The sequence below is a fragment of the Ambystoma mexicanum genome, chromosome 6q (genome assembly GCF_040938575.1).
Source record: "Ambystoma mexicanum isolate Mex_15411 chromosome 6q, UKY_AmexF1_1, whole genome shotgun sequence".
NCBI lineage: Eukaryota > Metazoa > Chordata > Amphibia > Caudata > Ambystomatidae > Ambystoma > Ambystoma mexicanum.
This window is the reverse complement of record NC_090937.1, coordinates 1,491,539,322-1,491,566,835: the sequence shown is the minus strand read 5'-3', so window position 1 is coordinate 1,491,566,835 and position 27,514 is coordinate 1,491,539,322.

The window sequence follows — 27,514 nt, the reverse complement described above, 5'->3', positions numbered from 1 at the left end:
TTGTGTTGCGGTATGTGAAACTTGTTAAGTGTTGTGAATCAGGGTGTAGAGGTATTGAGAAGAAGGCATTCTTGAGGTCGATCACAGTGAAACGTGACACCTCTGCTGGTATCCCGCACAGTATAGTGGCTGGGTTAGCTGCTATGGGGTATTCTGCCTCTACAATATTGTTGAGGGGCCTCAAATCTTGTATAAAATGCCATGACCCACCTTTTGCCTTGCGCACCGGATACACCACAGTGTTGCACAGTGATTCTGATGGTACCAATATTCCTATATCCACTAGGGCAGTTATTGTTTGAAAGATCCCTTCATCATCTTCTTTGATTAGTGGATACTGTTTCACCCTGGGCAGCATTGCAGCTTTCTTTAGCTTTATTTTTACTCCTCCAATGCACTTTATACAGCCTACGCCATATGGACTAGTTGTCCATAGAGAGGCGGGTACTGCAGCTAGATCTTCCTTGTAGAAGACTACCTGGGTGGTGGTAGGTGCTTCTAGTGCCTTTGCCATTTTTGTGCTACCTCTTTGTATGTCACTCTCAGCCAAATATAGACGTTCATCTGGAACACCATCTCCCCATCTCCTGCTCCATCTGAAAAGAGCTCCTCATCCGACACCTGTGTTAGTCTGCATCCTTCTGCCAGTGCTATTACTGCTGTCCATGCTTTCCCCTCCCCATCCGGTGCGTGAACTGCAATGTAGTCTGTGGTTTCCAAAATGCTTCCTATGTCCACTGATATTATAGCCCCTTCTCCTTCACTGGTCGCCGTTTCTGGTCAGAAAAGGTAAGCTGTTGGTTTCCTCCCACCTTGCCCTCAGTTCCCGGTAGCCATGCTAGTGCCATGTTCGTGCCATATAGGACGAGGTCCCCATCCACTGGCTCTGCCCTTGCTACTGTTTTGCCACTGTAAGCCTGAAGTATGTGTCGTGCTGTGAGCATGTTGATGCTTGATGTGGAGCACACTATTCCCTTATCAGTAAAGGATATAGTCATGTTCAACCTGCTCATGATGTCTCTCCCTAGTATGTTTACTGGCGATTGCTTTGAGTATAGCAATGGTAGAGACAGGTTGTGATCTCCAACAGATAAGGAGATGTTATCAGTAAAAGGAACTAGTCCTCGAGACCCAGAGAATCCTTGAGTGTGCATAGCTTGGCCTGACAAGTTGAAATTTCCTTCCCTAATTCAGGACCTAGTTGCCCGTGTATCAACTAGGAAGGAAAATATTGTGTCACCTATTGCCACCTTTATGCGTGGTTCCTCCACAGGGTTAGGTTTTACCGATAGGATGGGACACATCAAAGACATCTGTGGGCTGTCCTATTGTGGGTACAGTGACTGTCAGCTCCCTGTGTATGGGTTGTGACACAATATTGTCACCCTCCCCAGTTGTGTCTGTTGTATTGGCGTGTCTGCAGGTAGTAATTTGTTGTCTTGTATTTGTGTGAGCTGTTGTACGCCTGGACATGTTGTTGCTGCTGCGGTGGTGTGTATGTTTTTAGTTGTTGCTGAGGCGGTGGTGGTGGTGCTTGTTGTTGTATTAGTGTTTCTGTCCCCTGCTGCGGCTGTTGTTGTTGGTATAATTGTTGTCCCCCATTGTAACCCTGTTGCCCTTGCTCTCCCCAACCTGCTTGTGTCAGTCTTACCCTGCTTTTGCGTGACATGTGTCCTATGAGGCCGCATGTCCAGCACGTTGGTGCTTCCCGTGCTTGCCATGGGTATCCTGCAGTTCTGTCTGAGTATCCCTGCTGCCCATATTGGTTCTGCTCCTGGAACCCTCCCTCTTGTAGTGGTACTGCTGGCCCAAATCCCCTGCCTCTCACATGTCCTCCCCAATCCCTGTAGTTTTTCGTGTACCCGTTTCCCATTTGAGTGTAACCACCTCCCATTTGTGTTGTGTATTGTGCTGTGTATGGTGGGGGTGGTGGCATTTGCTGTGTTTTAATTTGTGCTTGCTGTAGTGATGCTGTGTGTTGTTGTGTAGTGTCTTGTGTCGGTGTGGCCTGGGTGGGGCCTGTTATCAGTGCACCTTCCATGGCATATTTAGCAGTTTCTTTTGGACCAGTTTCGCTTCCTCTGCCTATCTGTCTTCCTCCTTCTTTTTCATCTTTTTTTGCCATAGTCTACAATGGTGCACTATTGTGAGCTGTATCTCGGCCATGCCTTTGCTTCCATCCCTACACATTTTTTAATTGTCTCTGTACTGGCTCTGGGAGACCTTGAATCAATATGTGGTAAAAAATGGCCAGTGTTTTGTCCCACGGTTCCCACGTTTCCAGGTGCCACTTCTCCTGAATTTCCTGGATGTAATCAACAGGATCTTCGTTCTCACGCATTTTACGTGACCTTCTTGCTCCTATGTCTGAGGTGTCTGGGTATTTCACCCTCAGCGCCTGCCACAGTGCGCATCTGCAATTTGCAAATGGCGCCCCATCATGCAAAGTGTCACTTATCGTTACTCCTGGGAATCCCGCCCTCTTCCAAATGTCAGCTGCCGCATCACCCAGTATTGAAATTAGCAAACCCTTTATATCGTCCACCGCTAGTTTATGCCCTGCAGTTTGTTTTTCCATTTCATATATCCATTTCCCGGCCCCCCCCGCTCAGGGATGGGAATCTGCATTTGATGTTTTCCTTGCCTGCATGTTTCCATGGGACATATTGTGGCCTTGCTCCCCCTCTCTCTAGTAATGGCATTAGAGTGTACTCCTTCACTCTCCCTGGCGTTCGTCTGTGTGGGGATGTGTGGGTGTATTTGTTGTCCTCTTCCGTGTCAGAAAGTTCTTCAATAAAATCAGTAATGTGTTGTGTTACTGTCACGCCACATTGGAGACCGGGGTCCGCTGCGCCCGCGCGTCCCTTCACCTCCTGGCGAGTCTACCCAAGCTTCCGCACTTGGGGGCTCACCAGGGGGAGAGCGCTGGGTGTCGGAGCCGGAGGGTTACGGCGCATGCGCGGAAGACCTCTGTCTCGGTTCCGCGCATGCGCCGTGGACTGGGCTCGAGCCCTAGGAAGGGCTTGCCTTCCAGGACTCGCTTTGGGTACGGCGGTGCCCGGAGGTGAAGCGGCTTGCGTTCCAAGCCTCACGGGCGCCGGCGACCCATAAAAGGAGGTCGCAGTTCGAGGCAAGCCGCGTCTCAACGCGGTTTGCTTCGTTCAGCGAACTTCCTACCTGGGCCGCCTGTACTCACCTGAGCCCGCTCTGGGCTGCCTGTTACCTTTCCAGAAGTTCCTCCCTGGCCTGTTTGATACCTTTCCTGAGTCTCTTCCTGGGCCTGCCTGATTCCTTACCTGAGTTGTTCCCTGGGCCTGTTTGATACCTGACCTGAGTCCCTTCCTGGGCCTGCTTGATTCCTTACCTGAGTTGTTCCCTGGGCCTGTTTGATACCTTACCTGAGTACCTTCCTGGGCCTGCCTGATTCCTTACCTGAGCTGTTCCCTGGGCCTGTTTGATACCTTACCTGAGTCCCTTCCTGGGCCTGCCTGATTCCTTACCTGAGTTGTTCCCTGGGCCTGCAGCATACTTTTCCAGTGTTCCTCCCTGGCCATCCAGCTACCTTACCTGGGCTCTCCCTGGGCTTGCCAGCTTTCCATATCTGGGTTCCCCAGGCTCTGTCAGTATTTACCAGAATACCTGGTATCATTCTGGGTCTGCCCGCATCCTCTAACCAGGGTCCCCAGCGTTTGCTGCCCTAGAGTTCCTTTTGGGCTCCTTCTGTTTGATATCCAGCTCAGTCTTGGTTCCTTCCTTTCCTGTCCAGCCTTACTTCTTCATCCATTCCTGTGGACCAAGAAGATACCTGCCTCACCGGAATCTAAGACCTACGCTTCAGTTCACGTACTTTGGACTTTATTCCTACGGACTCCATCCCGGCCCGTAATCTGTTACAAGACCGCTGCCTCTCCTGCCTGTGCTTGCACAGTCCCTTCGTCACGTTAATCAGGAGAGTGCCTTCCGTGACATTGGGAATCGGTCCATCCTCCACCCAGTATCAGTTCTTGGGTGGTGGACAGGCTGGTCTCTCGTGCCACAAGCTCATCTTTCAACTGGATACAGACTGGCGACCCCGGCAAGATCAAAGACCAAGAAACCAGGTACGCAGCCCTCTCGTGCTTCCCAACTTGACAGTTACTCTAGCACCTCCTATGTTCTTGTTCCTTCTCTGTTGACCCACTTGACCCTCCCTGTGTGTATCAGCTAGCTATTCTGCATCCTGGGAGGTCTCTGAGTCTGTTAACATATGGTGTGTGCTGCACTGGCGGTATCAGTGGGCGTGGCATTCTTTCTTTGGTTGCCTTTTCTTTTCCTTCCCTGTGTTTTCTTCTTCCAGCATCTCACATTCCCACGATGACCCGCAGTCTGTGCGTGGTATGTATAATTTGCTTAAACCCTCCCTGCTCCCATCACTTAGTCCTCCACACGATCCATCCTCTTCCTCACTGCAAAATCCATCTGAAAATGCCAATCCTGGGCCTGGGCGTTTTCCTTCCACTGTAACGGTCCCTAAGTCTATGTTTGTGTAGTCACCTTTCTTCTCCATGACCCCGTCATGCGGTGTTGTCGCTACTTCCTTATTGCTACACTTGTATGTCTTGGCCCTGTGTTCCTTGCGCATCTCTCCTTGCGCTGTATTGTTTCGCCTGCCCGTATCATCACCTACTTCCGTACATACTCTGCAAAGCTCATTCATTATTGCGTCACTTACCTGTTCTAGTATCTTCTCTTCTTCCTCTTTGTTGCCCCATATTCCACCATCCCTTGCCAGTATACTTCTATAACCCTCCCCTCTTCATATTTTCGTGCTGCTATGATCTTCTTCCTCCACAGTCCCATTTCTCTGTTATTTTCTTCTTGCTCCTCTTCTTTTCTCCTAACCTCCCGCTGCTCCATGCATGCCACCCTTTCTGCGATTGCCCTTATGTGGTCCTCTTCTCATTTCCTCTGTTCTTCCTCTTGCCGTTTTAACCCTACCTTGTCCCCCTTGCTTCCCTTCCTCTTCTCCCTCCTTTTCCACTCTTCCTGCTCGAACTGTTTGATCAGCGCGCTCCGTGCTTCCCTCAATTCCACTAATCTTCCCTCTAACATCTCTTCTTCCTCCAGTGTCATTCTCCCTCCCTACTCTATACTTACCTCGCACCTCCTATGTGTGTATTCTGTCTCTTCACTTGCCTTCTTTACCGCCTATTCCTCCTCCCGAGTTAATGTCCCTCGAAGCTTCAGTAGCACCTGTGCTGCTATCCATTCGTCTGGTCCTATATTTGCTAAGTCTAGCTGCACCCTTTTTTCTCCTCCGGTGCTTACCTGTGTTTGTTTTGTATCAGCTGCACTCCTCGCGCCCACCCCCTTTTGGTAACTGTCTGATGGCGCGTAGGGTGGTAGGCTGTACGCAGGGTTGGAATATCCCTCAGCTGCTGTTAGTTGTGCTCGTGTTGCTTCCCTCAACTCTCTCATTGGATACAGCCCCTCTGTTTCTTTCTTTATTTCTTTATTTATGGGTGTCACTTCCTCACTTTCCTTCTTCACCTCTGGGACCGCAAACAATCCTTCTGATTCTTCCTCACTCTCTTCAGCATTGGGTGTTCTCCCGGGATCGCTGCACCCGCCCTCTTTACTCACATTTTCCTCCTTTACTCCCTGCATTGTGAACATCCCTGGTACCACTGGTGCATACACCTGGAAAATTTTCCAGAGGTCGAAAATTTCTAGGTGGCTCACCAACTTCTTCCCCTTGTATGTGTTATGTAAATACGCTATTAGTGAATGTTGGGTGGTCGTGTCAAAACTGCTGTTGGGTGGCCATGGTATCCTTATTTTGTTATCTGGCCGTTGTGTCCATTCGATGCTGTGCTTTACTATTTTATCTCTGTGGTGTTAGTGTTGCGCAGATATGTTGGAGTGGTGTTGTTAAAGTGCTGGCCCTATACCCTGCCCCTATCCCATAATACACAGACATCTTTAAAACTTTACTTTCTCAGCACCACTGTTACCTGGCCTCGTAAATGGCGTCTTCCGATATTCCGCTAAAGGAAAACTATTTTTATTACAATACTTTTGTTCTAGGCGCCACCGCCCTCGTTATTCCTACAGCAGTGTCACCTTCTTTTATGCTTCTCCTTCCAGAGCTAGGGCCCCCTTTGACCCGTGGCACACCAGCCCCCTGTGGCTGCGTGCCCGACTTGGCATGCTTCTGAGCTGCCCCGCCTTTCCTGTGCTGCCGCTGCTTGGCGCACCTGCAACATACTTCTAAGTCCTCCTCTTTCTCCTCTGTCCTCACTGTCTGCACAGTGTACGCTCTTCTGATCCCCCTCCAAACCCCAGTGTTGAGCGCAACAGGCATTCTCCATGCACGGCCGCCTCTCCGACCTTCACCGCTTCCTTACCGCGTATCCCTGCCCTGATCCCCGATCACTCTTGGAGGAAGAAGACCGATGTATCCTATGCAAGCCCTATGGGTGACGTCACCAACTACTACAAAGAATTTCCAGTACGTACAATTACAACAAACAATGAATGGGTGCCATATTTGACAAACTTGTTAACTCCACAGCTGTCTTCCCACCACACCTGGAGTGGAGTATCCATCAATTTCATTGTTATTATAATCGTACTGCGCACGCTGCGTCGCCTCGCGTGTGATATCCCCCCTCTCTAGTGGGCCACCGCTAATAATCGCTATAAGTGAATTGTTGTAAGGGGACAATTAGTTATTGGCTAAACTATAATGGCGTCAGTGGTGTGCTCCTTGTATTCTGATTGGTTCACTCGCGAGCCCCCAAGCCTGGGACCATCATTGTTCCCAGCTCGTGGCGTACCTGGTGCTGGCAACAAAGTATGACTTTGTGTCAGTGGCAGAAAATGGACAGGTCTGACTACTGGCTAGTGTGCCCATGTCTTTCCCATCGCTGTCGGTGTCCAATTTGTCACTTCATTGTTGCAGTCTCTGTCCCAGACGTGAGACCCCAGCGCTTTTCTGGTCCCTGGAGCTTGGCATCGTATCAGGTCGGCCTGGTCACATGTTGCGGGACCATTTCTGGAGCAGAATTATGAGCATTTGATTTGTATTTCGGCTCGGGGAGCGTTTAGCAGTGGCAGGTGTAACCTTGGCGCGAGGAGCGCGGCATGTAGATTGCAACATTGCAGCCTTGGCTGTGGGCTCTTGTCGGGTCTTGTTCTGCATGATCAGCACCTTGCAGCTTTGTCTGAGCTGCTCTGGACTGGATACTCTGGCTTTGCGGCCTACCTCGGCCCGGTTTATGGGTGGCCCCATAACATGGGGGTCATGAGGGGCGACGGAGATTCTTATGCATTAGTCCATATACAGGGTTACATCTTCATGGTTTTAGTGGCGAGGAAGCATCTGCAAGAATGTACACAAGCTCTTCTGGCGTCTTGCGTTTCTGCGGTGCTGTAGTTGGCCTATGTGAAAAGCAACAATAATGCATGTGTGAGTGTGCTTGGTGGCACATGTGTTCTTGTCCGCTATGTCGTCATGGCATCTCTAACGATAACAGTATTTGTGGTTGCTGTCTAATCGAGTTGATCCATATGGTCAATGCCGGCTCCATCTGAGGTTCCAACATGTGGTTTAATTGACGGGCAGCTTCCCTGGCTGTGTGGGGCATGGCCACAGTGAATCTTGACATATGGGGTAGCAGTGAGTGGGTTGAATTCCTCTTGCGTTGGGTGCTTGGGTCGTGACGTCCTAGGCCATGGTTTGGATGAGAATCAGGGGAAGGGATCATCCCATTTTCCCTTTTCAAGAGCGCCACCTACAGTTTGTGGCTGGTATTACTGACTTATTTGCATCCAGTAATCTATGTGACATAAAACACCACTGGCTTATTTACATCCAGTAATCTATATATCAGATCAGAAACATTCATCACACTGCACACACAAACTATTTTACTTGCATTGGTAAACTGGCAAATGCACTACTGCACTGATATGAGCCTCCCCTTTATATATCACATATATAAATAAATAGATGCACATATTCCCATTGGTTTTTATAAATACAAGAAATATTTTATCTTTTTTACAAGTCACCAAGTCTTACCATGAGTTCAATTACAGCAACATCTGTAAAACAAGAGAACAAAACAAAACAAGCAGATATTTCTTTTTACTCATGGATTAATGTTCCCACATTCTGAAAATAATGTAAAATAAACATGCAATGATTCCCTAACTTCGCTATGCTGCAATAAAAACACACACACACACACACACACACACACACACACACACACACACACACACACTATTTTATCTGTCCCTCACTTAATACTATCTCAGCAAGGTCAGTTTTTCTTTGAAGTCCCCTGCACAACCTCGTGGTATTCGCAGATGCAGACCCAGTGTCAGCGCGAAATGCTTCTGTAAACTTGTTTGGAGAGTGCCAGCTGAATATCTCAAAGCTAGCGCTCTGACCCCTGGAAACTCCTTCAGTCTCATCAGCCCAGCCACAACTAACTGCTCTCCTCATTCATTTCTACCAAGAGAACTCTGATCCCAACCCTCATTGACATGGTTTATCTGCCTACATTTTCCACCAATCATAGTACTCATTTTCAGAACAATGAAAGCTTTAGGCCTAGAGTTACTGTTTCATTTTGTTTCCTTGCCACTCGCATTTGTCTGTTCCCCACATGCTGAAGAGAACGCCAGTGTGCATTTAAAATTGAATCTTGCAAGTGTCACCAAAACATGGATTTCACCTCATTTTGCATAGAAACTACATTTTAATGTTATATAAGTTAGAATTAGTAGTTTAGTAATGTTAAATAATATTAGTCAGTTATGTATATTCTAATGTAGTTTCCATGCATGAAGCATCCAAAAAAAAATGGTGCACTTCATTATTTGACCTGGCAGCACTCTAAGTTTCTATGTGTGCTCTGAATGTCTGCAGTTTTAAATTGGGCTTGGCTGTATTGTAAATCCTGTGCTTTGCATGCCACCAAGAACATTACATATCACAAAAAAAGCCATATTACATATTGGCAAAACGCCACTACATGCTGGTAAAAAAAAACAAAAAAAATAAAAAAAATAACCTTATTATATTTTGCCTTACACATACCCTCCTTTTCCGGCAATTTTGGCTACCCAAATCCACAATTGGAGGAAACCCAAGTTGTTCTTTTACCTTAGAATGTTCGCGCATTGGGATACCTTTCATTTCCCATTGTTGCCAATATCATAAGTAACATCTTCATTTTCACAGACAAAATAATCAACCATCCTCCCATCACTAACACCACTACTGCTAAACCCACCATAGTGCGTTCCACCCAGGTTCCCCAGTTAAACACATCCACCTCCATTACACCCAGACTACTAACTGTAATATTGTTCTTCCTCAGATTCATCTTAATAGTGTGCTTTTCCTTATGACTCAATACAAATTCTACATCCGGGTCTATCGAAAATGTATCCCTTTGAAAAAAACTCTATATTGTCCACTTGGCCTTCCCAAATATCAATTGCAATATGGAATATTGTTAGACCCCGCAACCAAGACAATTGTATCTTTTGGAACCTGCAAGTAAAATACATTATAGTTCAATTGCTTGACAACAAACGTTCCGGGATTTAAATGTGTAACAGTATAATTCTTCATAGAGGTGCTGACCAACCATTTATTTTTAACCAGTTTGGCTTCTGCTAACTCCTCATCACCCGAATTGCTAATGACCACTTCACATCCTCCTGATACACCTGGGTCAGATTTAAAAGCACAGATAGCATCTATGGCATCAGGAACAAATGGTTTAACTGGACACATGTAATTTTGTTCTTCAAACCTTATACATCTTTCCAGGTTTGGAATCAAGTAAATCTCAGGCTCCCAAGACTGAAATGCCACCACCTCTGGAGTTTTAATTTTTATGTATTTCCCTGCTTGCCAAAATCCCACGTTATGTACCCACTTAGTTTGGCAAATAAGTTCAGGGGTTATATATGGGATGCAAAGCAAAAACCCGATTTCCATTCTTTCTAAATTCACATATAGTGGCATTGCACTGCCCATTTCAAATGCAACTTTCTCCCGCATAATTTCTATTTCCTTTTGTGTGACCCTCTCCATCATCTGATGAACAATACCTTGTGAAATGAAATATAACGGTATATGTCTTTCAATCAATTGGGAAATTGCAGTTTGGACTCCCCTCATGCAATTTGTCAACAACCTATCAAGAGGATTTATTACATTCATGATCTCACTCAATATTCTGTCATGCTTAGTTATTACCTTTGTGCTATGTTGTAGAATTTCAGCCTGTTCATTTAGTAATACCACAGTTTCATTAACAAATTTTACTTGTTCATCCAATCCCCCCAATTCCATCCAAGGTCTTTTGGATAATTTCCAGATCGTAGGTCAATTGTTGTGCTTTGGCACTCAATGTCCCTACTGAAATGGCATTAGCTGTTGACATTGTAGTACCTATTACAGCTCCAATAATAGACATTACAAAGGAGACACTGCCCCTCTTTTTCCTCTCCTTTTCTTTATATCCGCTGAATGTCTTTTCTAATTGCATTACCATATCTCTTATTGTCTGCTTAGCGTCCTCTTTTCTCAATTCTAGCCAATCTCTAGTCTGGTCGGTTCCGATCCCTGTTGTGTCAATAAATGTTTCAATTAAATTATCAGGGTTCATGGGTATATATATATATATTCTGGAAAATCATTCTTCTATTACCCATAATAAACCCAGGTCCTTCCTCCATTGCAATGCCAGATGCTGGTTTGGGCTCAATGATAACCTGTGCTACTATGGTTTTAAGATTTCCTGTAACCATAAGAATCATCATCCATGTTGCTGGTGCCATCATCAGTGTCATCCATCCTGCAGACTTGGTCTTCGCTCCCACCCGGGGTTTTTTTTTAATTTCCTCCCGCAGACTCCAGGACTCCGTCATCTCTTGTGTCCTCCGGTCTTGCGACCTCCGACCCTAATCAAAGACCAGTTATTTTGTCTAAATTAAATAGAAAAGAGACAGATTAAGTACATAGCACAATACCAATGTTACCCTTTCTACCACATAAAAACAAAATGTAGTCCAAAACATTCCGAATGACTCTTGCGACTTCTGTAACTAAGCACGTTAGAGAGAAAACAACAATATACATATGACATCATTATACATCAAAACAATTTTTATGTAAAATATTTCAGCATTGTACCATAATAAGTCAACCTGATTCACCACCTTCTATACATTTTCATTACTGCACCTTTCTTAAATGTGGTATTTTTATCTGCATTTGTCTCTACAGCTTGTGGGATGTTTTTACCCATGCATCCAAGCCCTACAATAAAACTGCAGTACTGGCATGGAAAACATCATGATTGCCAGAACTCCCCAGAGAGTGCACAGGGAAAACATGAAGAATAGGCTGCCACCCATTTTTGCCTATGTTGTGAGCACAGGAGGGCACTGCCTAAAACCACCATTGGGCTACACACACAGTAGCCTGAAACCATTGGGAATGGCAATGCTGATTGCCAAAAAAGCAACTCAGAACTGTGGGAAATTAATTTTCTTAATCCCAAAAATTGGTGCATTACCAGTACTCACCACTATCAGAAAGCCGGCGTTTTAAAACCACCAGACTTTTGTGTAAAACTGATCAAATGAAAAAAAACCAGACCAAGGAAAGACTTGCTAAGAGGTGGATACAAAGTAAAACTATATTCTGAAATGACTTGAAGGAAGTAATTATTTAATGTATATGTAAAAATTGTAAGTGATTTAAACTGGGAACAAAAAGTGACATTTAGCTGAAACCTGGCTTAATGAAACTGGATTCTGCCTGACAACTACCCCCGACAGGAGTTGAAACCTGCTCAGCCACTCTTCCCCTTGCCAAAAGGAGTTTTCACCTCTCTGATTAGATTAGGGGTGGAGCAGCTGGGGACTACAGGGAGTTGAACAAAGGCCTGTCCTGGACTCAGGCAAATGTTATATTGGGGGCGTCGTAAAAGTGGCTTCCTCTTAGGGGAAACTGGGAGGGGCAGTGCCTCTGCTAGCAGCTGAGCTTGGGGGAAGTGGATAAACCAGTTATTCCACCCTGTGATGTGGGAAGCCACACCCCTTTTTTTGACCAGAGCATAATTTTAAAAAGATAGATAACTCATAGTGCGGACTTGTCAGAATTATATAAGTGATATAATTATTTTTGTGATTTTTCTGTGAACATTTTAAGAGGCGTTAGGACCCTGTGGTGTATTCTGGGGGGTTGCTAGCGGAAAATAGGGTCTCACTCCAAATGTATGCATGTTAAAAATGTGACACTTTATCATCTGTAACCCATATCCCTGGTGCACATTTGTGTAAAATCTGGAAAGGTTTAGAGGTCGTTATCTGGATGAAAAGGGGAGAATTCTGTCATTAGTGGACACAACATTGTACAAAGACAGGGATCAGATGGTTTGGTGCTACAGAAAATATTTTAACTGGACCTATAATATTAGAAAAATGGTGCATAGATAAATATGTATTTGGGTCAGAAATAGATTTGTGTGCAATCTGACAAGGGGAGGTTCCTCTGACCATACAACCTACAGCATCACTCTGACTCACATTTCCTTCCCCCAATCATGGGAGAGGGGAGAATTGGGCCAATGACAAGTAGAGAGGGGCAGGCTTAGCTAGGCCCAGGCACACACCCATTTTCAAAACACATAAAAAGAGACTGCTGGGACAGGTAGAGACATTCAATTCCATTTGCTGTGGAGCATGCTGACCGACGACTTCACATCCAGAGATCCTACACTTAGACTTCCAAGCTAAACAGAGACTACAGAACTTTGAACCAAGAAGGCCCACTGCAAGCAAAAGTATTTGTCAGCAGGCCCAAAATCATTTGCAGACTATTCACAGCCGGGCTGAGCAGTTGATTCTGGCCTGAAACCCTGCGCCAGAAAGATCCAGAGCAGTGCTGTACCCAGAGAAAGCAGAGCAGTATCCAGAAACAGAGGCCAGAGATCCAGAGTGACCCAGACCGCTGTGAGCAGAACCAGAGAGCTGACCCAGATCACTGTGAAGTGCCGAGACCAGAACCAGAGTCCAGTCCAAAACCTGACCAGATCCGTGGTGAGGCCTATTTCAAATTTATATTGTGAGTACCTAGCAGAACTGTGCAGAACCAATCTCTTAGTTAAAATAATCTAATCCAAACTATTTTAACCTAAGTAGAACAGCCTCCTAGAAATCGTGTCATCTGTCATTTTTAAAGCTGCACAACTGTCACCTGTCAATTCTGCAGCTGCAAGCTGTCACCTGTCATTTTGAGTTTTACTTTAAATCCGAAAAACAACCTTTACAAAATCGTTCATATCTTCGGAACCGTTTGTCTTAGGAACGAAATTTAACTTTCCTCTGAAAGCTTAGAATCTAGGCTTTCCAACAAACCTAGAACCGATTACTCTGTATACTTTTGCCGTAATCACGATTCACGCACTCGCGAATTTTACCGCGATTTGCGATTTTGGCTCAATGTCTCCACTTGTCAAGATAGCAGCTCCATTCTTTCTTTTGTTAAAATCTATTTGCAACCTGGTAATAACTCATAGAGCATTGCTAATGTGAGCCTGAGCTCATCCCAAGTATCTCTCACTCACCCTGAACCTCCTAAAGGGAATTAAAAGCATTTTCAGCATATTTCTCACTTCACTGCCACCACATTCAAAGCACTTGGGCCTGTGTTTTAAAACTCATACCTGTTTTCTCTAAGCTTGCTGGGGTGGGAATTAAATTTCGTATGGTATTTGATTGCATTCCTGAGAACTGTGTGCTCCTCTTTCCATCTGCTTCCATTTCTTACATTGCATAGGGGAGGGGGGTGAATTGCCAGAGAAAAAGTGATTATCTTATCTTTTGCTAAAATCATATCAAGTATTTCTGTACTGCATTTTATTCCTCATTGCTTTTCCCTTGAAACCATAAAAGTATTTTCGCTGCCTTATCCATCCTACACCAACTCCTCATTGATTATAAAGAAGTGTGCTAGTGTCAGATTACCCATTGTTGATTAACATTATATTTATAAGGGCGATATCAATTATTAATTTATTATAAAAGCGTGGTATCTATATTTTGTTTTATTTCTCAAATAAACCTTCTAAACTTGCAAAACAGAACTACTTCTTGGCTCAGTGGGGTCAGGGGGATTCTAAGAGAGGGGTGTTATATAGGGGTAGTCATCCAGAACTCATGAACTGGACATAAAGATATATCAATAAGGGTTTCCATTCAGTACCCAGACCAGGCATTGACTTAGCTGTAGTGTTGAATTGAATCCTCTTACAAACAACATAGCATCTATTTTTTTTTGATGGCGTGGGAGACTATGACGACAACCACTTTGTCTCTTCCTCCATGTATTCAGGGCACTTAAGCTGTCTCTACTTGCTCAAGTCTCCTGATTTCATGTTTGGGGTGACAGGGTTTAATATGATTAACATGAACAAATTGTTCAGTTACCATTTAACCCTCTGTCTTTAATATTTTGTAAACTACTGGGGACACCTTATCCACTATACGAAATGGCCCTTGCCAGGCCGCAAATTATTTATAATTTTTATGTTTACCTTTTCCAAAATTAAATTTATATACCTGATCCGCTACATTATACTCTTTCAGCGACGTCTTTTTATCATGATATGACTTTGCACTGTCATCAGCTCTCTCCAAATGTCGCTGCCAAATGCAAATGAATATTGTAAATGCTTCCTCAGTTCTTCCACATATTTGTGAACTGTAGATGCACTTACAAGTGTTTGCTCATGTGTCCTGTATAATAAATGTTGTGGCAATACCATCTTCCATACTCATGTGTCCTGTATAATAAATGTTGTGGCAATACCATCTTCCTTCCTGTTAACACCTCATGAGGACTGATACCTGTTGCTTTAACAGGAGTCGATCTGATTGCCATCAATACCAGAGGTAATCATAAATCCCAACTGAAACCTGCCTCTGCTACAAACTTCTTTAATATCTCCACAACAGACCTGTCGCAACGTTCAATATTTCCAGAAGAGGCAGGCCGTTATGCAATATGCAGTTTCCTTTTTATCTGCCACACCTTACTCATCAAGGAGCTTGTGAAATTACTCCCTCTATCTGACTGTATTCTTTTGCGCAGTACAATCAAAAGATAACGGTTCCCCTACTCGATCTTTTTACAGGCCCTACATAGTCAATTTGCAAATCTGACCATGGAAGAGTCAAGCCTCTTTTCATCATGAATCTCTATGCATTGGTGAAGCGTGTTTAAATTGTGCACATACCAGGCACCCCCTAGTATATAATTCCACATCTTGGGACATAGCTGGCCAGTAAGCATAATCCTTCAGTATTTCTAAAGTCTTTTGTGAACCTCTGTGTCCTGCAGTTATTGCATCATGTGCATGGTGTAGCATTAGCTATCCGAATGAAAGGGGTACCACACACTGTATCTGTCCTGTTATGGATTCCCTGATTATACGTCCATCCTGTAGTCTAATTTGTTTTTTAATTCTTTAATAACACCCTTATTTCTTCCTTTCCTGTACAATCATTTTCAGTTAAAGGATTTTGTTCGGTGTCCACCAAATGATTATAACAGATTGATAATATATTGAATCATCTTTTTGCGCCTTTATCAGATCTTGATCTGGTGTATCATAACTCCATTGCCCTACTGGTTGTCATACCTATTTTCGAGCTTTGGAGCGTATAACTGCATCTATTTGTATTTCGCCAATTAGATGTTCAATGGGTAACAACTCCTCCATAACAGCCCCAATCTTGGCTAATTGATCTGCTTTCTCATTTCCCTCCTTATATTCTCCTGGAGTTTTCAAATGTCCACAAATTTTCCTCCAGTATACTGTTAAATCATTCTCTGACACTAATTTGTCTATAGCCTGTATCATTTTTCCATGCTTGAATGGCTTTTTATTATATGTAAGCATGCCTCTTGCCTTCCAGCCAGGCAAATATTCTACAAAGCTATTTCATGCATAATCAGAATCAGTCACCAAAATAATTTCACTGAATGTGTTATCAACTGCAGTAGCAATTGCTTTATAAATAGCTGCCAACTCTGCTACCTGGCTACTCCTAGCCCCAATTCTCATCCCTATTTTAGGAATGTCCTCACATTTCAAACAGGCATTTCCTATCCCTGATACCAACTGTTTACTGCTGTCATTTTCAATGTGAAAAGCACATCCATCAACATATACAGTTGGTAAAGCTTTGTGGGGTGATTGTTCAAACTCTTGCAAACTAGATTCTACCTCTACTTCATCTGATACACATTCAGCTGCACAGTCATGTAAATCTGCTAATCCTTGAGCAACTGGGCTCTTTTTATTCTGGCCATATCTCACTTCTACAGGAAAGCCTTGCAATGCCAATGTCCATGAAGTAATTCTGGACTGTGCTAGATTGCCTGACCTAATCCTTTTACTCTGTAAAAACTGCATTGGTTGATGATTTGTCTCAATGATTACCTTTTCCCCTTGAACAATGGTGTGAAAATGTTGCAGCACCCACACAGTGGTCAGAAGAGCCTTTTCACATTCACTGAATTGAATCTCAACCTGGGAAAATGCCTTACTTGCATAATCAATAGTTGTGTGGTTCAAATCATGTTTTTGAGATATCACTGCTGACATACAATGTTCACTGAAACCTATTTCTATAAAGAAAGCTCTGTTTTTTATGGGATATGCTGAGCATGGTGCCTTCGTGAGACATTCCTTCAATTTAGCAACTGCCTCAGATCGCTCCTTTTCCCACTTCCAGGGTATATTCAGCTTCAATAGTTTAGTCAATGTTTGGGAAATTTCAGCATAATTTTCAATACATTTCCTGTTATATCTCGTCATTCCTAATAAACTTTTTAAACCTTTCACATTTCTAAGATCTTTCAATTTCTGTATGGCCTCCACCTTTTTCTTTTGTGGATTTAGCCCATGTTCAGTTATCTCATGGCCTAGGAAATTCACCCTTTTCTTGCACCATTGGGCTTTCTGTAAAGATACTATGGCACCCGCCTTCTGCAATTGGTCAAGTACGCGTCTAATTTCATCAAAATGGCTTTTCAAGTTTTCATTTTTCATCAGGACATCATCCACATAAACTATAGTCCCTCTTTCCACTGCACCTGGCAAAGCCTTTCTCAAAAAATATGCCAAATTCACTCCCACTATTGATATACCTGAATGGTGTTCTAGCCAATGCGTATTGCGTTTTATCAAATGAAAATGAAAACAAATTCTAAATATCCTCTGCCAGTGGCACACACCAATATCCAAATGTAAGATCTAATATGGTAAATACCTTTGACCCATGTACTTGAGCAAGGCCTTGATCAATAAATGACAGTTGCCATCTAGACACTGGTACTCTTTTATTTAATTCCTTCAGGTCTGCACACAGATGCCATTGACCGTTTGGCTTTAACATACACAAAATAGGAGTGTTACAGGTACTCTGAATGGGTCTGATGATTCCCCTAGACTCCAAGTTCTTAATTATCTCTGCCAGATAAGCATGCCAGTGGCAATCAATATTGGCACACAAATACTGGATTTCTACCACACCCCTCTAGTAATGTGGAAACATGTACATTAGTTAGGCTGCAATCATATGCATCTTTGGCAAAAATGTCTTTAAACTCCATAAATATTTGTTCTCAAATCATTCTTATCCTCTTCGCTAATAAATGCATCTGCTAAAAGAATCTGTTCCTCTACCATTTTTGAAAATGCTGGGAAATCCTCCAGTGGAAGAACCTCTGTGCTCTCTTCTAACTGTGTGGCTGTATCTCTTTGCAAAGCTGCCACTTTTAAATATGTTGACATATCAGCTTCCACTTCAATGTGCTGATTTTCTGTTTCATTTTCATTTAAATCAAATACTATACAATTCTCTTGGTGACTGCACACCGTCTCATTGGAATCATAAGGGTACACAGATTGAATTTTAAAGATCCATGCAGTTTAATCTGATTCTTGTATGGCCATGCCTAGTAAAGAATTCTCTTCTAAATGAATATTCTGACACCCTTTATTATTCACCATAATTTTGACAGACCCTTCACCAACATCTATCAATGGGGTATATACATAATCCGGACCTTGCTGTTTCATGGATTCATTCAAGCACACAAATGCATCAGAATCTTTCATTTGCTGTCCATTCTTGCACTTTAGTGTTATAGCAACCTGCTTGGTGAATGCAGGAATAGTAATATCCTTCTTCACCTGTAATTCAATTGCATATAGTACCAATTGTGCACCATGATAAGCCTTTCTCTTGTCTTCAAATTTGGTCGCAAGTCCACCTAGTCGGGACCATATTTTTTTGGTTAAGGAAATCTAACAGCATGCACATTCTATGCATGATATCATTGCCCAGATAAAAATCATTTTGTGCTCCACTCACTATCCACACATTCTGGTAGATGGTTTTTTGTCCAATGATAATCTTTAGCATGCATCTTCCTGCAATTCGTTCAATTGGATTGTCCAAACCAGAGACATATTGGTTTTTAATTCTAAATTTTGGGATTTCCTCCCTCCATTATTCTCTGCAGTAGTTTCTCATTAATAAAAACCCTTTCCTGTTCAAGTGCCAAGGTGGCTTTTATCACTTTAGAATGGTCATTTATACCAATTTGAATCCATGGCTGCTCATGTTCTATGTGTATGTCAGCAAGGGTGGTGATGTGTTTTTCTGTGTCTGCTTTAGGAATAGTGTTCTGTTTGCATTTCTTCACATGCATCTTCATTTACAGTACTGATCAGAGTGAGTCTGATCCTATAATCTCTAGTCCAACAACATCCAGGGTGGGAAGAACGGGAGAAATGAGCATTGGGGGGCAGATAGAAAACTTAGGGCTACAATGCACCACCTGTGAGGATATTTATCAACAGCGAGCTGAAATTAGACTCCTCAGGGAAGCTTTCAAGTATTTAGACGCACAATTGTAACAAAAGTGTGTGCCCGGTAGGGAAATAGCTGGCAGTTGCTGCATCAAAAAGAATGCAGATATTCAAACATCAGCCCCGGCTCACACTTTGTCCCACCCGATGAAGCCAGGGGGATATAGTATATGTTCGATTGCCCAACAGAATAGTAGAGGTAACATCCTGCTAAAGCAGAGCTCAGTGACCCGATTGAAATCTCCATTTAAGAGGCTAAACAGATGCAAAGTGCTCCAGGAAATAGGCCACAGCACCAAAAGGCAACATTTGGATATGGGTAATAGAGGAATTCCAACTAGGTGGGACACTCAGTGACTCTTTATAATTTCTCAAGATCGGCAAGAGGCATGTTTGAGAACCTTAAATCCGGAGCCAACAATTGCACCCAATGGATATGGCAAGTTGGGTCTGTATCTCGATTATTAGAGATGACATCATCTGTTGTGTGTGCCAAAGAATGCCCAAGTCCCCTGATGACTATATTCTGATTATTTTAGGCAACAGTCACCTGGTGAATAGCCTATTGCCCATTCAATGCAGGACATATCCCTAAAGGGGTTCTCAAACCGTTCCCTCCCCTGCAGGACTCCTTTACGAGTAATGAAATGTGGAGGAGAACTATGAACAGAGATACCTATAGTACTCTACTGCTGAGTGATTCTTTAGAACGGTTAGGGTCCAGGAGGTATAGTCAACCACAGGTAGAGGATTGCCTTGATGAAGTAGACTAACTACATGGGGAGCGTTGACAGGAAGGAATCATGGGTTTGGTCAAAAGGATTTCGTGGAACATAGCTGGGCTGAGCAAACACCTGGTGGACCTTGCATGGTGTGATTTTATAGAAAGTCAGCAAATTATTTTCATGCAAGAAACCTGGGCAGTGGATATACCAGACTTCCAAGGATATCACATATTTGCCATTCCCGCATTGATGCATTGAAATGACCCAGGGGCAGGCCATTCAGTGGATGGTCAACCTGGTTTGAGATTTCAATGAATTTGCATATTGAGGAGCATGGAACAGGGTTGCCAGACTTGCAACATCTAGTTGTTCATCTTAAGAAGGGGGGACACTTCTTCTGTTCAATATATACAAGAGACCTACTAAAGGTACAAAATGGGTTCAAATCAACACTACAGCTAAGTCAATGCCTAGTCTGGGAGGCTGAGGGAAACCCTTATTGATATATTTTTATGTCCAGTTCGTATACTCTGGATGACAACCCTTATATAACACCCCTCTCTTAGAATCCCCCTGACCCCACCGAGCCAAGAAGTAGGTTTGTTTTGCAAATTAAAAGGTTTATTTGAAAATTAAACATATATATATCACACTTTTATAATAATGTAATGTTTGATAGCACACTTGTGAAGATGATAGTGATCAACAATGGATAATGTTACAGTGGTATGCTCTTTTTGATGGCTTAGAAGTGATATAGAGAGGATAAAGTAGCTAAGAATGCTTTTATGGCCTGAAGGACAATGCAATGATGAATGAAAATGCAGTACAGAAAATAAACTTGATGTGACTTCAACAAAAGACAATGTAATAACTTTTTTTCTTTGACAATTCACCCCCCCCCCACCCCCTTTATGCAAGGTAAAGAGATGGGAGGAAAGCACACAGTTCTCAGGAATGCAATCAAATATAATTCAGTTCCCCCCTAGCAAGCTTAGAGGAAAACAGGTATGAGTTTTAAACACAGGCAAGATACTTTGATGTGGTTGCAATTAAGTGAAAAATATGCTAAAAAGGATTTTTAATTCCCTATAGGGGGTTCAGGGTAGTTGATAGATACTTTGAATCAGTTCAGGATCACTTTAGCAATGCTCTATGAATGATTGTCAGGTTGCACATGAATTTCAGGAAGGAAAGCAAGGACAAATATTTTTACGCGTGGCTGAAATTAAGCAAAATGTCAAATCGCGGCAAATTTAGTCGCGTGCGTCGAGCGCAATTGCAGAGGCACTATAAGGAGTAGGTAGTAGGTTCTAGGCTCGTTGGAAAGCTTAGAATCTTAGCTATAAGATGAAACTCGCTCCTAGCACAAACGATTCCGGATATACGGCCGATTTAGTAAAGGTAGTTTTTCGGATTTGAAATTTTAAAGCTCAGAATGACAGATGACAGTTTTCAGTTTTAAAGATGACAGAATGACACAATTCTAGGAGGCAGTTCTAATAGGCTAAAATAATTTGGATTAGATTATTTTAAACTAAGAGATTGGTTTTGGCACAGTGCTAGCTGGGTACTCACACTAGATTTTGGACAGGAATGCAACTTTGTCACCGATCGGGTCAGGATTGGCTGGACTTCTGCTAGCAGTTCTTCACAGTGATCTGGTCTCTGGTTCTCTCTGGTTCCGGATACAGCACTGCTTTCTGGATACTGCTACAGGTTCTTGCAAAAGTTCTTGGCAAAGAATTCAAACAGCTCGCCCGGCTGTTGAATAGTTTGGTTGGTTTTGAGGCCTGCTGAAGAGGATTCAGCTTGTGGATTCAGGCCTCTCTGCTGCAAATTCTGGAGTTAATTTCTGGTCTCTGGAGATTGATGGATTTGAAGTCTGGATCTCTGGATGTGAAGTCTGAAGTCTCCCGGCAAAGCGTCCCATAAGAAAGTGGAAAGTGAATGTCTCTACCTGGGTTTCAATGTTCCTTTTATGTGTTTTGAAAATGGGTGTGTTCCTGGGCCTAGCTAAGCCTTGCCCCTCTCTGCTTGTCATTGGCCCAATTCTCCCCTCTCCCTTGATTGGCGGAAAGAAATGGAGTGTCAGAGTGATGCTGTAGGTTATATGGTCAGAGGAACCTCCCCTTGTCAGATTGCACACAAATCTATTTCTGACCCAAATACATATTTATCTATGCACCATTTTTCTAATATTATAGGTCCAGTTAACATATTTTCTGTAGCACCAAACCATCCAATCCCTGTCTTTGTACGATGTTGTGTCCACTTATGACAAAATTCTCCCCTTTTCATCCAGATAACAACCTCTAAACCTTTCCAGATTTTGCACACATGTGCACCAGGGATATGGGTTTCAGATGATAAAGTGTCATATTTTAACATGCATACATTTGGAGTAACAACCTTTTTTTCCGCTACTCTCCCCAAGAACATCCAACAGGGTCCTAACACCTCTTAAAATGTGCACAGAAAAATCCCAAGAATGATGACGTTATTTATATAATTTTAACAAGTCCGCACTGTGAATTATCCATCTTTATTACCTCGCTGGTGAAATGGCTACCTCTGTCTGACTCAATCCTTTGAGGTAGACCAAAGCGGGAAAAATGTGGTTAATCATCAGGGCAGTTGCTGTTTCTGCCTTGCAATTTGGGGCCGGGAGACATTCCACGCACTTGGTAAACAAGCATGTGACGGTCAACATGTACTTGTTTCCTCTAGACGAGCGAATTACAGGGCCTACAAAGTCGATTTGAAAATCTAACCATGGCAGTGTCATCCCCCTCTTTTGAAGAGGCGCCCAGTGTGTGAGGGATGTTGGCTGAAATTGTACACACACAAGACACCCCTTCAAGTATTGGTCGAGGTCCTGCCCCATGTGTGGCCAGTATGGAACCTCTCTTAAGTTATCAAGTGTTGTATGAAACCCCCTATGACCGGCGGTGGCCGCATCATGGGTGTGACTTAACATCAGGCTTCGGAATGAGGTAGGAACCACCCACTGATCATGGCCAGCTTGCGATTTCCTTACCAACAAACCGTCTTGGATTCAGAACCTTTTTGGACATTTCATCAACACTCTTAGGTCCTCTTTCCCAATGTAATCAGTATCCGTCAGGGGAAAGTTCTCAGGGTCCTCAATATGTTGGTAAAACTTACCAATTATTGGGTCCCCCTTCTGAGCTGTAATCAAATCAGCATCAGGGGTCTCCTTACTCCATTGTGCAGTTGAAAGATCATTGTGAGCATTTGTCTGGGACCTAGTGATAGCAGTGACCTGGATTTCCCCCAACAGGGACTCTATTTCTATTAGATCCCCTTGGATGGCCCCGGTTTTGGCCAGCTGATCAGCTAAGTCATTTCCAGTTTGTCTGGTCCCTCTACTTTGGAATGACCCTTGATCTTCTTCCAGTAGATGGTCATCCCATTCGAGGTGACCAGATCATCAATGTTTTGAATTAACTTCCCACGTTTCAAAGGTTTGTTATTAGCACATAGCATGCCTCTGGTTTCCCAGTTAACCAGGTGCTCCACGAACCCGTTCCGTACATAATCCAAATCTGTGATTATAACCAGTTTGTGGAGTTGATGTTGGACAGCAGTGAGGATGGCTTGATGCACAGCCATCAATTCTGATTCCGCCACCTGACTACTTCGGGGACCTATTTTGTACCCAGCGGAGGGTTCTGGAAACTCCTTCACCCATGCATTCCCTACGCCGGCAACCAGTTCTTTCTCCCCGTTCAAAGACTTTGTGGGGGGAATTAAGGTATGCCTCCATGTTGTCCTTGATTTTTAGACTTTCGTCCTCAAGACAGTTTCCTCTGGCACAATCATGCAAGTCAGCCAGACCTTGCGCGAGGGGACTCTTCTTGTTTTGGCCATATCTGATCTCCACAGGAAAGCCTTGGATTGACAGAATCCAGGAAGTAATTCAGGAATTACTCACATTTCCGGCCCGGATTCTGTCACTTTTGAGGTATTGCAGAGGCTGGTGTGGAGTCTCCGCTATGATGCGTTCCCCCTGGATAAACGGGCAGTAAATCTTCAATGCCCGCAAAGTTGCTAGGAGGGCCTTCTCACAATCGTTGAATTTCTCCTCCACAGAGGATAACGTTTTGCTCGCATAGGAGATTACTTTATTGACCTTGTCCTGCTTTTGGTATAATACTGCCGTCAAGCACCTATTAGAGAACCCTGTCCCCAGGAAGAACTCCTTGTTTCTGACACGGTAAGCTAGGCAAGACGCTTGTGAGAGGCTTCTCTTGAGTTGTTTTACTGCCTCGGATTGTTCTGGACCCCATTCCCACTTGACTCCCCCCCCTTCAAGAGATGAATCAGGGGTCTGGTGATCTCTGCATAGCCCTCAATGAACTTTCTTCTGTAATTAGTCAGTCCAAGGAGGCTCCTTAGTTCCCGCAGAGTGGTGGGGTCTTTCAGTTTCTGAAGTGCTTCCACTTTCTTTTCCTGGGGACAGAGACCCTGAGGAGTAATCTCATGCCCTAAGAAATTAACATGGGTTATACATCACTGTGCTTTCTGAAAGGAAAGTTTTGCTCCGGCGGCCCTCAACTGTGTCAGAACATAATGGATCTCTGCTATGTGTTCCTCCACAGATGAACTTTTGATGAGGACATCATCTACATAAGCCAGGTTACCCCTCGCACCCAGGCCGGCATGGCCTTGTGTAAGAAAATGTTGAATTCATTGCTGGAGTTGAGGTATCCGAAAGGAGTTTGGGTCCATGTGTACTGCTGGCCCCCAAAGGTAAAAGCCAGTTTGTATTGGTCCTCCCTACTGACAGGCACAGTCCAGTATCCATTGGTCAGGTCTATTGCTGTGAATGCCTGTGACCCCTGAATCTGGGCCAGCCCTTGGTCAATGTAGGGCAGAGGCCATCGGGAAGTATGGACACGTTTGTTGAGCTCCCTAAACTCGGCACAGAGTCTCCACTGGCCGTTTTGCTTCAATATTCCCAGCACCGGATTATTGAAGGTGCTGTGTACTGGACGGATTATTCCCCGAGACTCAAGGTTCTTAATTATTTCAGTAAGGGACTCCATGGATGCGAGAGGCAAACGATATTGCTTCACAAACACTGGAGTCATTCCAGGGTCCGTGGGAATTGTTGTGGTTTGGATGTCGGTGCGACCACAGTCATATGAGTCTACCGCAAAGAGATCTTGGAAGTCCAAGAAAACTTGTTTCAACTTTTGCTTCTGTTCTAGAGTCACACAGGCATCAGCTAGGTTGACTCTCTCTTCCACCATCTGCCTGAAGCCTGGAAAGACTGGTTTGGCTATCTCAGCGGCCTCCTCCAGCTGGGTAGAGAAGTCCCTGGTCAGAGTGCTGATTTGGACTGAAGGCTTCAGGTGGGAAAGGTAGCCCTCATGGACCTGGAAAATCACCTCATCCCTCCTGAAGTCACAAATCACATCTTCCTTACCATAAGGGCAAGAAGTGTACACCAGGAAGTTCCCCCCATGCCGGGTGAAAATCCTGTCTGGTGTTGTATTGTCATCACTGTCACTGTCAAAACAGTCCTTGGGGATTTGTCCTAACAGTTCATTTTCTAAATCAATGGAGAAATGTCGGTCATCAACAGCCATTCCAATGATGGTGCCTGCGGCTAGAGTAATACTCTGTAAGTCGCTGTTATCCACCTCTATTGGAATGGTGTCATGTTCTATGTTGACTAATGGTGTTGGGTTTACCCCTAACCCTTGTTGTTGGAGAGAAGCATTTAGATGTATGTAAGCATCAGGGTTTTTCAATTTTTGTCCTCTTTTAACTTTCACTTCCAGGGAGAATTGTCGGGTCCTTTCCGGGATATTGACTTCCTCTTTAAGTTGAATTTCAACTGCATAAGGTAGCAATTGAGCTGACCTAAATGCTTTTTCTTGATCATCAAAGCCCATGGGATTATCCGCTAATTGGGACCAAGCTTTGAAGTTTATTATGTCCAAACTAATGGCAAAGCGATTGAGAATGTCACTGCCTAAGTAAAAGGCGGCAGTGACGTCTCGCACGACCCAACAATTATGGACTATGCTCTTGTTGCCAATGGATATTTTGAGCATACACCTGCTTAGCAGGAGATGTTTGGAATTGGGTGTTTCTAGATCCATTTCCCATTTGTCTATCAGTTTGAATGTGGGAATGGCTGGATCTTTTGGGAGTTGGCGGAACATGGCTTCGCTGATGAAGCTCTTACCGTTGTTCACACACACTCGGGCGAGAACAGAGTCCTTCCCATCATTTAACTGAACAGGGATGAACAACTGCTCTCCAATTTGCTGAATATCAGCCAGGCTCTAAGCTGATTTCACATCTTTCTGGACTATAGGAGTGGGAGTGTCTGATTGTGGATTGGTAAAGGATTTCAGAGTGTTTCCTTCCAGTGTTGAATACCACCTTAAACTGGAAGGAAGGTTGATTTTCAGAAATAGAGAGGACCCCCCCTCACCAGTCTGTTGTCCTACTGCTATTACTGTCACGTCTGGAATTTGGTTGTTCTGGAAGTGAAATTCTACTTGGTCAGATTTTTGTTCAACCATGTGGCAGGTGCCATTTAAACTAACATGGTTGACACTCTGTTTTAATTTTATTGGTCGGCTAGTCTGGGTCCAGTGGACCTTGTTTATGCAATCTATTAGGGGTGACAACCTTCTCAGGAGGTCATTCCCTAGTAAACAAGGGGTGCCCACTGGAGTCACCACTATGACCGGGTGTTTCACCTTGTGTCGCCCAATTTTGATGTCCAACTCTGCAGTCCCCTCGACAGGAATTTCCTTCCCGTCAAAGTTCTGCAGTTGTCCAGGAAGAGAGGTGAGAGGAATGCAGTAATTCTCCCCCTTCCTGCATTTAGTTCATCAAAGGCCCTTTTGGACAGAAGGGTAGCTTGGGATCCAGTGTCCACCAATGGCAAAATTGTACCCTGCCCCTGTACTTGTACCGGGGCATAGTATCTTCCCTCCTTCTCCTCAAGGGGGCACAGATAATGCACATTTTTGGACAACTGTTGAGCTAACTTTCTGGTTTTGGACATGGCGAGAGAAGAGATTTGGGCAGAATTCTGTGAAGAGCCTGGGGAATCTGAAAGAAAAAGTTGGCAACTGGAAATGGTTTCGGGTTCTGGGCCGCCCCTCCCCCCTTTTTGGAGGCAGTCATCAGGATGGGTTTGACCCATGGGATTTTGGTATTGTTGTTTCTGGGATAGAATGATGGGCGGCGACAGCTCAATCCCCAAATCTACCCATTCTGTAGATTCGGTTTTAGGTTCCCCTGGTTCCGGTTCTGGGCCGCCACCCCCCTTTTTGGAGGCAGTCATCAGGATGGGTTTGACCCATGGGATTTTGGTATTGTTGGTTCTGGGATAGAATGATGGGCGGTGACAGCTGAATCCCCACATCCACCCAGTCTGGATTGGAATCTCTTGGGACCCATTTTTCCTTGGGAGGAGTTCCCCCATCTCTGAAGGAGAAGATCCTTTTCCCAGGATCTTCTGAGGATCCCTCTCCCTCAAATTGTAAGACCTGTACCTCCTCTACAAAGTGGGTCTGTTTGGGTCCTTTGTTTCTCCTACCCCCCCTCTGCTCCTTGGGAGGCAGGCTTTCAGGGGCAGAAGATTTTGTTTCCGGTTCCTGGTTTTCCAGGGGCTGTTTACAAGTTGGGAAGGAAGCTTCCTCCAAGGCTTTACACCCCTCTTCCCCTTGGGCCTCCTCCCTGGGAACCGGTGGGTTATCGGGGTGCTGCCCCCGTCATTGTTCTGGAGCACCAGGCCCAGAGTTTGGGGCATTCTGCGGTGGCATGCTCATC